At 32.3% G+C, this 12,894-nt stretch overlaps 1 protein-coding gene across 5 annotated transcripts in view; it reads left to right on the forward strand.

The window, feature by feature from the left end:
• CATSPERE (catsper channel auxiliary subunit epsilon) overlaps positions 1-12,894 on the forward strand; it is a 199,070-nt gene that overhangs the window by 26,600 nt on the left and 159,576 nt on the right. The gene's annotated exons all lie outside the window — the stretch shown is intronic.

Consider the following 12,894-nt stretch of genomic DNA (forward strand, 5'->3'; position numbering starts at 1 on the left):
TCTGGATTATAATTTCCATATAGGCTTTTCATTCACCAATCAAGATATCCTCAAATAAGATGCTAATCTAATATTGGGGAACAAACAATAAAAACAATAGCAACAACTATTTGAACATATGTTTCTAATGTTCAGACTTTATGTAAATTATCTCTTACTTTTCATAACAGACACACAAATGTAATTATTATTATCTTTATTTTATAAACAAGGAAATGTGAGCTTGGATAGGTTAAATAATTTGGATAAAAATACACAGCTACTAAAAGATAGCATTGGGATTTGACTGGTTTTTCAGACTACTGGGCTCTTTGATTTCCATCATATACATCCTGTTCCCAAAGGATGCTCTTTGTTTTGGATAGTTTCTCAAACCCATTTGAACATGAGTGTGAATAAAATGAAACTAATACCAATGTATTCATCACACAAGTCAAGAACTAAAACATTACAGTACCCTAAAATCTGCTACTTAGAAATGCAGAATCTGGGGCCTACTTCCTGATCTCCTAAATCACTATCTGCATTTTAACAAGATCCTGTAGTCACTGTATGTATATTATGGCTTAGGATGCACCACTCTGATGCACATAAATGAAAGTTCCTCTAGGATATGACCTTTTGACTAAAAGTAGAATATACATTTGTTCAACTTTACTAGGAAATGCCTAAATGCTTTTTGAAAAGATAGTTCAAATCTGAACCTCCACCAGCAGTTGATGGAAACTCTCATTGTGCTACATCCTCACTAACACTTAATATAATCTGATTTTTTAGTTTGTCAATCTAGTAAGTGTGAAATTGTGCCATTGTGCTTCCAATTTGCATTTCCTTGATTACTTTGGTGCATATAGTCAGTTATTAATGAGGAATTTTTTTTTCCCTCTGTGTTAAATGAAATGTTTACCCATTTTTTAGTTATTTTAAGTTTCATAATAATTTATATGATTTCATTACATTTTTTAAAGAATTTGTTTATTTATTCATGAGAGACACAAAGAGAAAAATGAGTGGGAAATATCAGAAAGGGAGACAGCACATGAGAGACTCCTAACTCTGGGAAATGAACTAGGGGTGGTGGAAGGGGAGGGGGGAGGTGGGCGGGGGTGGGGGTGACTGGGTGACAGGCACTGGTGGGGGGGCACTTGATGGGATGAGCACTGGGTGTTATTCTATATGTTGGCAAATTGAACACCAATAAAAAATAAATTTATAAAAAAAAAAAAAGAGAGACACAAAGAGAGAGAGATGCAGAGACACAGACAGAGGGAGAAGCAGACTCCATGCAGGGAGCCCGACATGGGACTCGAGGATCACGCCCTGGGCTGAAGGCAGGTGCTAAACCAATGAGCCACCCAGGGATCCCTGATTTCATTACATTTTAATTACTAGGACATTATCTTTACATTTCAACATATATATTGAAAGGATTTTATCCCAGTTTAGGCAGCTTTTCCCTTCTCATGAGCTCTATTGATAACTGGCATCCTTAGTATTGTAGGCGAATTTATCAGCTCTTACCTTAATGGGTTTGTGAATTTTTAGATCATTTTAAGAAATGGGTTGTTTTCCAAAAGTCCACATAATTTTGACTTCTACAGTTAAGTCCTTAATTCATCTGGAATTAGTTTTTGTATATACTTTGAGATAGGGATCCAATTTTATGTTTTTGATGTGAATAATTAATTTTATCAGACCCAATTATTGAAAAATATATTTACCCATAATGCCTACTTTGTCATAGATCAGTTTTCATGCATGTAGGTTTCTTCCCAGCTGGCTATTCTGTTCAGCTGATCTGTTTGTGTACTTAAATAACTACATTATCTTTATTACTATGATCTCATTTTGCAAATCTTGATAAGGGACAGTGCTAGTACCTGCATCATTCTGACCTCAACTCTTGTTCTTACTCAGGAGTATCCTAGCTATATATTAGGCCTATTTTAACTCCGTATGAATTTTTAGAATTGATTTGTCAAATTCCACAAAAAATAAACTCTAGTAGGGATTTTTATAATTTGTCTAAATATTTAAATCAAATTGGAGAGTCTTTTAACTCAAGAGTAATATATAACCTTCCATTTATTTAGGTCTTCTTACATGTCTACCAATAAAATTTAATAGTTTTTCATAAAAGTACCGAGACATTTTTATTAGACTTATTCTGAGATGCTTTATAATTTTGTTACTATTATACTCAATTTTTTAAAGTTGCATTTTTCTAACCAGAACTTCCTGTTGTATAGAACACAACTTGTTTTTGGATATTGATTTTTGTATTCAACAACCTTGCTAAATTCTTACATTAATTCTAATAATTTATTTATATATTCTCTTGGAATTTTTGCAAATCATCACCTGCAAATAACGGTGGTTTGTTTATCCCTTTCCAGTAACTATGCCTTTTGTTTCTTTCATTCTTACTACATGGCTAGAATATTCAGTATTCTTACTGTATGGCTAGAAGGGTGAAAACAGGCCTCCTTATCATATTCCTGATCTTAAAAGGGAGACTCTTATTTTCCACTATTTTGTAGAATATTTGTTATAGATATTATGAATTATGAATATTATTAATTAACCTTTACCCAGTTAAGGAAGTTCCCTTTTATTCCAAGTTGGTAGTGAATTTTTCTTATGACTCAGTGCTGAAATTTATTAAAAGATTTTCTGCTTGCACTTAAAAGTTTATATGGTTTTCCTGTTTTACTATGTTAATGATGAAAAATAGTTATTAATATTCCTACATTAAACTAACCTTGTGTTTCTAGAATAAGCCAACTTGGTCTTGATGAATTCTCTTTCATATACATTGATAGATTTTGTTTGCTAACATTCTGTTGAGATTTTCATATGAGTATATGAATACTCATAGTGACATTGGCCTATGGTTTTACTTCCATTATACAACCATTTTCCACATTTGCTATGGAGGGAGACTGTGCTAGACTCACAACATAAAATAGGAGTAGTCATTTTTTTCCATTCTGAGAGATTTTGTGTAAGATTGAAATACGTGTTCCTTGAGCATTTGATGGAAACTTGCATGGAAGTTTACTTAGATCTGTTGTGTGTGTGTGTGTGTGTGTACATGTATGTGTGTGTAGAAGGATTTCTTAAGTGTTAATTCAACCTTTTAATGGTCATAGAATTCTAATTCTTGTAAAATCCATTTTTGTAAGTAGTATTTTTCTAGAAATTTATCCATGTCTTCAGTTAGTAATTTTAGTATCAACTTTAATATAAAGTTGTCTGTACTATCCTTCTATATATTTTAGTCTCTGAGGTAGTTGTAGTTATGCTTCTGTTTTAACTTTTCTAATAATTTTATTTGTGCCTTCCTTTGTTTCCATGTCCTTGTGGTATTTCTATTTTGTTACTTTTTTTCAGAGAACTCTTTTGGCTTTGTTGAGCTTTTCTATTGCAATCTATTTTATCTCAACTCATACATTCCCTTATTTTTGTCTTTGAATTTGTTTTTCTAAAACTTAAGTTGGCTATTTATTCCATTAGGCTTGAGGGGTTTTTTTCTAATGTGTACGTTTAAGGCAATCAGTTTCCTTCTAAGCACCTTCATAACTGCTTCAAGTATTATGAATACCTCCTAATTGTGATTCTTTTTGTTATTGCTCAGAAATAATTCTCTAATCCCTGCTATAATTTGTTTGACCAATGAGTTGTTTAGAAATGCATTTTTTAGGGGCACCTGGGTGGCTTAAGTTAGTTGAGTGTCTGCCTTCAGCTCAGGTCATGATCCCAGGGTCCTGGGATGGAGTCCAGGACAGGCTCCCTGCTCAGCGGGGAATCTGTGTCTCCTTCTCTGTTACTCTTCCTGCTTGTGCTGTCTCTCTCTCCCTCTTTCTCTCTGTGTCAAATAAAATCTTGAGATCTTAAAAAGAAAGAAATGGACTTTTCAATTTACAAACACAAGAGAATTTTTAATTACTGTTTTTTAATTACAACCTAATTATATTGTGATCAGGGAAGGGCCAGAGTCTAATTTTTGGCCTAGCATGTAATCAGTTTTTATAAATGTCCCATGCATACCTAAAGAAAATTGTTTTCCTTGTTGGGTCAAATACTGTATCCACAATTGTATTCAAGTTTGTTATACGAATTGTTCAGATCTTCTGTGTACTTATTTGACTCATTGTCAGTTTGATCTATCAATTAATGAGAGGGCTCTGCTCACATGTCCCACTATTATGGTAGATATGTCACTTTTCCTTGTAGATACCTAAGTTTTTATATTATTTTTTGAGGATATCTTTTAGGTGTATGTAACTTCAGAATTATTGAGCCTTTTTAAAGAATTGAAACTTTATTTGTAGTGACCTTGCTTGTCACTTGTCACACTTTTTATTTTTTGCTTTATGTTTTGTTTTGTCTTATTCATGGGCCTTAATCCATTGATTTTCAAGTTTTCTTATAAACTTATATTTTAAATGTTTCCATTATGAATGCTGTGAAACTAGATTTGCTATGTTTTCTAGTATGATGATCTTTGGTTTTTAATTGGGCAATTTAGTGCATTTATCTTTACTGTGGTTACTTAAGTACTTAAATTTATATCCATGATGAGATAAATGTACTTTCCATTTACCTGCTTAAAACCCTTTACATCTTCAAAATGTTTTAATCCTGATCAGACTTGGTCAATATTTTCATTCCAATCAGTTCCTTTCTCCTTTTTTCTTGACTTTATTTTTTTCCTGATTCAATTTTCCTTCATGCTTATTTAGAAATCATGAATTGTATGTCTATCTTACATGATACTTCAGTAATTTTAACATGTATCAAGTCTAAATTTAATCAATACATTTATTCTTCTCTCAACACAAGAATATTTAGAATAATTTTATATTATACCTCTTTCAACTTCTATGCCATTGTATTCTGTATTTTCGTTCTAGTTTATTTTAATACTCTCAAATTTGACATTATTATTACTGTGTTTTACCTCTATATAAGGATTTCTCCAATCTGTCATACTGAGTTTACTTCTGCCTGAAATACTTCATTTAGAATTTCAATTAGTGAAGTAATCTGTCAATGGTAAATACTCAGCTTTTGTTTGTCATAAAAATTTTTATTAAATTTAATTCCTGAAAGACAGTTTTGATGGATAAATAATTCCAGTTTCCTTGTTATTTTCTCTCAGATTATAAAGACATTTTACCACTTTGATATTATTATTCCTGAGGAGATAGTTACATTTCCTTTGTAGATTATCTTTTTTTTTTCCCATGTGTGCTTTTGAGATATTCCACATTTGCTAAAAATTTGCTAAATTGCCATGATTTGTGTTTGGGATTGACAACTACATATACCTATACAATCATCACATAAAACAATATATAGAATATTTCAACCTTCTCAGAAAGTTTCCTTTTACAGACAATCTCTTACCCTTAGAGGCAGCCACTGTTCTGATTTATATCATCATAATTTAGTTTTCCAATTCTTGAACTCCATATAAATGTAATTATAATTTATGTACTCTTCTGTATCTGGTTTCTTTTTTAACTTATTTATTTATTTATTAGTTTTTGAGAGAGAGAGCGAGAGAGAACACACATGGGCAAGCCTTCATGTGAGCAGAGGGAGGAGGGGCAGGGGGAGAGGAAAGAGAGAATCCTAAGCAGGCTCCATGCTCAGCTTGGCTCAGAGCCTGACATGGGGCTTGGTCTCATCACTGTGAGATCATGACCTAAGAGGAAACAACAGCCAGACACTTAACCATCTGAGCCACCCAGACACCCCTGTATCTGGCTCATCTTCCATATAAGACTTTTGAGACAAATTCATGTTGTATGTTTCAGTAGTTTGTTCCTTTTTGTTTTTAAATAGAATCAGTATATAATTATATCTCAATTTGTTTATTCATTCTTCTTTGTTGTTGCACATTTGGGTTTTATCCAGTTTAGGGCTTTTATGAAGGGAGTTCCTGTGTACATTTTTGTACAAGTCTTTTTGCAGACATAAATTTTCATTTCTTTTTCATGAGTAGAATTTCTGGATCATGAATTGGCAAATATTAAACTTTTTAAGAAAAAGCCAAATCACTTCCAAAGCAATTACTTACCAGCAATGTATGAGCATTCCAATTGCTCCATATTTTTGTCAATATTTAGTGTTTTCATTATAATGGTAATTAAATTGTATGGTTTTTTATTTCAATTTTTAATTTAAATTTTAGTTAGTTAACATATATGATAATATTGTTTCCAGGTGTAGAATTTAGTGATTCATCACTTACATGTAATACCCAGTGCTCATCACAAGTGCACTCCTTAATACCCATCACCCATTTAGCCCATCCTCCACCCACCTCTCCTGCAGAAACCCTCAATTTGTTATCTGTAGTTAAGAGTCTTATGGTTTGCTTTCCTCTCTCTTTTTTTCCCTCACCCTATGTTGGTCTGTTTTGTTTCTTAAATTCCACATATGAGTGAAATCATATAGTATTCGTCTTTCTCTGACTGACTTGTTTTGCTTAGTACAATGCACTCTAGCTCTATATACATTGTTACAAATAGCAAGATTTTATTCTTTTTGATGGCTGAATAAATACAGAATCTTTATCCATTCATCAATTGATGGACATTTGTGCTCTTTCCATAGTTTGGCTATTGTTAATAATACTGCTATAAACATCAGGGGTATGTGCCCTTCAAATTTATATTTTTGTGTTTTTTGGGTAAATACCTAGTAGTGCAATTTCTGAGACATAGGGTAGTTCTATTTTTAACTTTTTGAGGAAACTCCATACTATTTTCAAGTGGCTGCTCCAGTTTGCATTCCCACTCACAGTGTAAGGGATTCCCCTTTCTACCCATCCTCCCCAACATCTGTTGTCTCCTGCATTGTTAATTTTAGCTGTTCTGACAGGTATGAGATGGTATATTTCATTGTGGTTTTGATTTGTATTTCCCTGATGATGCATGATGTTGGGCATCTTTCCATTTGTCTGTTAGCCATCTGTATGGCTTCCTTGGAAAAATGTCTGTTCATATCTTCTGCCCATTTCTTAACTGGATTTATTTTTCAGTGTTGAGTTTGAAAAGTTCCTTAAAGATTTTGTTTGGCTACTAACCCTTTATCAGATATGTCATTTGTAAATATCTTCTCCTATTCTGTAGATTGTCTTTCAGTTTTCTTTACTGTTTCTGTCACTGTACAGAAGCTTTTTATCTTGAAGAAGTCCCAGCTGTTGTTTATATTTGCATTTCCTTGATAACTAATGATGTTGAGTATATTTTCATGAGCTTATTGGACACTCCCAAAAAGCCTTTTGCAAATTATATGTTTAAGTCTTTTATCTAGTTTTTGATTGGATTATTTGTCCTTTTACCATTCATTAATTTGTAGTATTTCTTGATACAAGTCATATGTCAGATATATGTTTTGTGAATACTGGCTATTTGGGGTCTTTTTTTGCTCCATACACATTTTAGAATTGTTTTTTTCTCTTTCTGTGAAAAAAAAAATACCACTGGAAATTTGATAGGGATTTTATTGAATCTATACGTTTTGGGTAGTATGAATACTGTGACAATATTAACTCTCTTGATCCATGGACATAGGATACATTTCCATTTATTTGGGTCACCTTCAATTTCTTTTTATCAATGCCATAGTTTTTGGTATATAGATCCTTCACTTCCTTGGTTAAACTTATTACTAAGTATTTTATTGTTTTTGATGCCATTATAAATGGAATTGTTTTCTTCCTTTTTTTCAGATTGTTTATTGTAGTGTATAGAAACAACTGATTTCTGCATGTTGATTTTATATGCTTCAACTTTACTGAATTTGTTGATTACTTCTAACATTTTCTTGGTGGAATCTTTAGAATTTTCTATATACAAGTCCATATCAGCAAGCAGAGATAATTTTCCTACTTCCTTTCTGATTTGGATGCCTTTCATTTTTCTTACCTGATTGCTCTGGTTAGGATTTCCTATACTGCATTGAGTAGGAGTGGTGAGAGTGGAATTCTGGTCTTGTTCTTGATCTTAGAGGAAAATTTTCCACCTTTCACCATTGGCTATAATGTAGCTATGGGCTTGTCATATATTACCTTATTATGTTGAGGTGTGATCTCTCTATACCCAATTTGTTGAGTTTTTATTAAGAAAGGATGTTGTATTTTGTCAAATATTTTTCTGCATGTTTTGAGATGATTGTATGATTTTTGCCTTTCATTCTATTAATGTAGTGTATCATAGTTATTGATTTGTATACGTTGAACCATCCTTTCACCCCAGAAATAAATCTCACTTGATCATCGTGTATGATCCTTTCAATATGCTGTTGGATTCAGTTTACTAGTATGTTGTTGAGAATTTTTGCATCTATTCATCATCATTTCTTGTAGTGTTCTTTCCTAACTTTTATTTCAGGGTAATGCTGGCCTTATGAAATGAGTTTGAGAGTTTTCTCCTCTTCAGTTTTATTGGAAGAGTTTGAAAAGTATTGTCATTAATTCTTCTTGAAATAGTTGATAGACTTTACTAGTGAAGCCATCTATTCCTGGGCTTTTCTTTGATAAAAAAATGTGTGCTTACTGATTCATTCCCATGACTCATATTAGTCTGTCAAATGTTCTACTTTCTCCTGATTTAGTCTCAGTAGATGATATCTTTTTAGTAACTTTTTAAAAAGATAGATTTGTTTGTTTGTTTGTTTGTTTGTTTGTTTGTTTGAAAGAGAGAGAGAACACAAGCACACAGAGGGAGGGAGAGGGAGACAGAGAAGAGACACTCTGCTGAGCAAGGAGCCCGATGTAGGACTTGATCCCAGAACCCCAGGATCATGACCTTAGCCAAAGGCAGATACTTAACTGACTGAACCACCTTCGTACCCCTCTTTTTTGGAATTTCTTTCTTTCTTCTAGATTGTCAAATATATTGGTCTATAATTGTTCATAGTAGTCTCTTATGTAGTCATCTGCATTTCTGTAGAATTTGTAGTAATGTCTTCACTTTAATTCCTGATTTTAATAGTTTGAGTAATCTTTTTCCTTAATCTAGTTAAAGTTTCACTACTTTTGTTTATCTTTTCAAAAAATAGTTCTTAGTTTTGTTGATCTTTTCTATGGTTTTCTGGTCTCCATTTATTTCTGCTCTGATCTTTGTTATTTCCATTTTTCTGCTAACTTTGGACTTAACTTATTTTTCTTTTTCTGGTTCATTGAGGTATAAAGTTAGGTTGATTATTTGAGATCTTTCTTTTTTCTTAATGTGGGTATTTACCACTATAAATGCCCCTTCTTAAACTGTTTTTCTGCATCTCACAAGTTTGTTGTGTTTTGCTTCAAGATATTTATTGACTTTTCTTTTAATTTCATCTTTGACCTATTAGTTGTTCAGTGTGTTGTTTAATGTCCATGTATTTGTGAATTTTCCAGTTTTCCTCCTGTTATTGATCTAGTTTCATACTCTTATGGTCATAAAAGATACTTGGTATAATTTCAATATTTTAAAATTTACTGAGACATGTTTTTTTTTTTTTAACCTGACATTTGATCTCTCCTGGAGAATATTCCATGTGTGCTTAAGAAGAATTTGCATTCTGTTGCTTTTGGATGGAATATTCTGTATATGTCTGTTAGGTCCATTTGGTCTAAACTGTAGTTCAAGGTCAACTTTCTCTTATTGATTATCTATTTAGATTATCTATCCATTGTTGAAAATGCAGTGCTAAAGTCTCCTACTATTATTCTATTATTGTGTATTGCTCCCTTCAGATTGGTTAGTATTTGTTTAATACATGGTGTTCTGATATTGGGTGCATATTTATTTGCAACTGTTATATCCTCTTGGTGAATTGGCTTATTATTATGTAATTACCTTCTTTGTCTCATATTAAACTTTTAAACTTAACAATCTATTTTTCTGATATAAATATAGCTACCCCACTCTATTTTGGTTTCCACTTGCATGAGTTGCCTTTTTCCATCCCTTCACTTTGGGTCTATGTATGTCCCCAAAGCTGAACTGAGTCTTTCATAAGTAGCATATAATCGGGTCTTATTTTTTATCCATGCACCTGTTCTATACCTTTTGATTGGAGAATTTAATCCATTTACATTAAAAGTAATTATTGTTAGGTAAGGACTTACCAATTCCATTTTATTAATTATGTCCCTACTCTTTTTTTTTTGCTGTCCCTTTGTAAATTGATGATCTTCCACAATGATATACTTTGAGTCCCTTCTCTTTATCTTGTATGTACCTATGATAGCTGGGTTTTGTTTTGTTTTGTTTGTTTTTTGCTGTGATTACCCTTTGGTTTACTTGAAACATCATATAGTTATAACAGCAGTCTATTTGGGGCTTCTAGCAGCTTACCTTGTATCATATGTAAACACTCTACTGTTTTATTTTCCACCCTATATTTTATGTCTTGCTGTCACTATTTACATCTCTTAAAAATGTTTAATATATTTTTTTGTTATTTTTCACTCAAATATAATTAACATACAGTGCTATATTAGCTTTAGGTGTACACTATAATGATTTAATAATTCTGTACACTACTCAGTGCTCATCAAGATCAGTGCACTCTTAATTCCCTTATTTATTTCACCAATGCCCCCACCCACTCTTGGCAACCACCATTTTCTTCTTTATATTTAAGATTCTGGTTTTTGCTTGTCTCTTTTATTTCTTTGCTTGTTTGTCTTTGTTTCTTAAATAGCACATGAGTGAAATTATATGATATTTGTCTTTCTCTGAGTGACTTACTTCACTTAGCATTATATTCTCTATGTCTACCCATGTTGTTGCAAATGGCAAGATTTCATTTTATTTTTATAGCTGAGTGATATTCCATTATGCATATACCATATCTGTGAACACTTGGGTTGCTTCCATATTTTGACTATTGTAAATAATGCTACAATAAACATACACAAACAGGTGCATATATCTTTTCAAATTAATGATTTCCTATTCTTTGGGTAAATAGTAGTAAAATCACTTGATCATGTGGTAATTCTATTTTTTATTTTTTTGAGGAACCTCCATACTTTTTCTCAGAGGGGCTGTGCCAATTTGCATTCCCATCAATACTGCATGACAGTTCATTTGCCTCCACATACATCCTTGCTAACACTTATTATTTGTTTTTGTTTTTTATTCTAGCCATCTGACAGATGTGAGGGAATATTTCACTGTGGTTTTGATTTGCATTTCCCTGATGATTAATGGTGTTGAACATCTTTTTCATGTCTCTATTGGTCATCCATATGTCTTCTTTGGAAAAATATCTATTTGGGTCCTCTTTTTAAACTGGATTGTTTGGGTTTTTATAGTGTTGAGTTGTGTAAGTTATTTGTGTATCTTGGATATTAACCTGTTACTGGATATATGATTTGCAGATATCTTTTCTTATTCAGTAGGTTGTCTTCTTATTTTGTTGATGGTTTCCTTTACTGTGTCAAAGTTTTTTACTTTGATGTAATCTCAATAGTTTACTTTTGCTTTTATTTCCCTCAACTGAGGAGATATATCTAGGAAAATGTTTCTACTGATGAAAAGAAATTACTGCCTATGTTCTCAGAGTTTTATGGTTTCAGATCTCATGTTTAAGTCTTTAATCCATTTTGAGTATATTTTTGTGCATGGTATAAGAAAGTGGTCTGGTTTCATTGTTTTACATGTAGCTGTCCAATTTTCCCAGCACTGTTTGTTGAAGAAACTGTCTTTTCTGCAATGTATATATTAGCATTCTTTGTCATGATTAATTGACCATAAAATCACGGGTTTATTTCTAGGCTGTTGATTCTGTTCTGTTGCTCTATGTGTCTATTTTTGTGCCAGTACCATACTGTTTTGATTACTACAGCTTTGTAGTATATCTTGAAATCTGGAATTATGATACCTCCAACTTTGTTCTTCTATCTCAAGATTGCTTTGGCTATTTGGGATCTTTTGTAGTTCCATACAAATTTTAGGATTTTTTTTCTAGTTCTATGGAAAATGTGGTTGGCATTTTGATAGTGATTGCATTAAATCTGTAGATTCCTTTGTGTAGTATGGATATTTTAACAATATCGGTTCTCCCAATCCATGAAAATATGGACTATGTTTCGAGGAATTTATCCATTCATTCTAGGTTATCCAATTTGTTGGCATATAATTTTTCATAATATTCTCTTATAATTGTTTTTATTTCTGTGATGTTGGTTGTTATTTCTCCTCATTTGTTTCTGATTTTCAGTTCTCTCTCTCTCTCCCTCTCTCCTGTGTATGTCTGTCTGTCTCCTGTGTATGTCTGTCTGTCTGTCTTTATGTCTCTCTTTTTGATGAGTTCAACAAACGGTTTATCAGTTTGGTTGATATTTTTAAAGAACCAGCTCCTGGTTTTATTAATCCATTCTATTGTTTTTTTAGTCTTGATTTCATTTATTTCTGCTCTAATCTTTTTTTTTCCTTCTACTGACCTGGGGCTTTGTTCTTCTTAGGTCTGGTAGGCATAAGGTTAGCTTTTTTATTTGGGATTGCTCTTATTTTTTTAATTAGGCTTCTATTAGAACAGCTTTTGCTGCATCCCAAAGATTTTGGACCATTGTGTTTTCATTTTTCCTTGTCTCTTTGTATTTTTTTTATTTCCTCTTTGACCTATTTAATTGTTCAGTAGCATATTATTTGGCCTCATGTATTTGTGTCCTTTCCAGATTTTTTCTTGTGATTCATTTCTAGTTTCATACATACCATTGTGGTCAGGAAAGATGCATGATATCTTTTCTTAATTTATTGGGTTTTGTTTTGCTGTCTAATATGTGATCTATTTTGTAGAATGTGTAATGTGCTCTTGAAAAGAATGAGTATTCTGCTGGTTTGGGATCGAATGTTCAGAACATCTGTTTGATCCATCTGGCTT

The sequence above is a fragment of the Canis lupus genome, chromosome 7, assembly GCF_011100685.1.
Source record: "Canis lupus familiaris isolate Mischka breed German Shepherd chromosome 7, alternate assembly UU_Cfam_GSD_1.0, whole genome shotgun sequence".
Taxonomy (NCBI): Eukaryota; Metazoa; Chordata; class Mammalia; order Carnivora; family Canidae; genus Canis; species Canis lupus.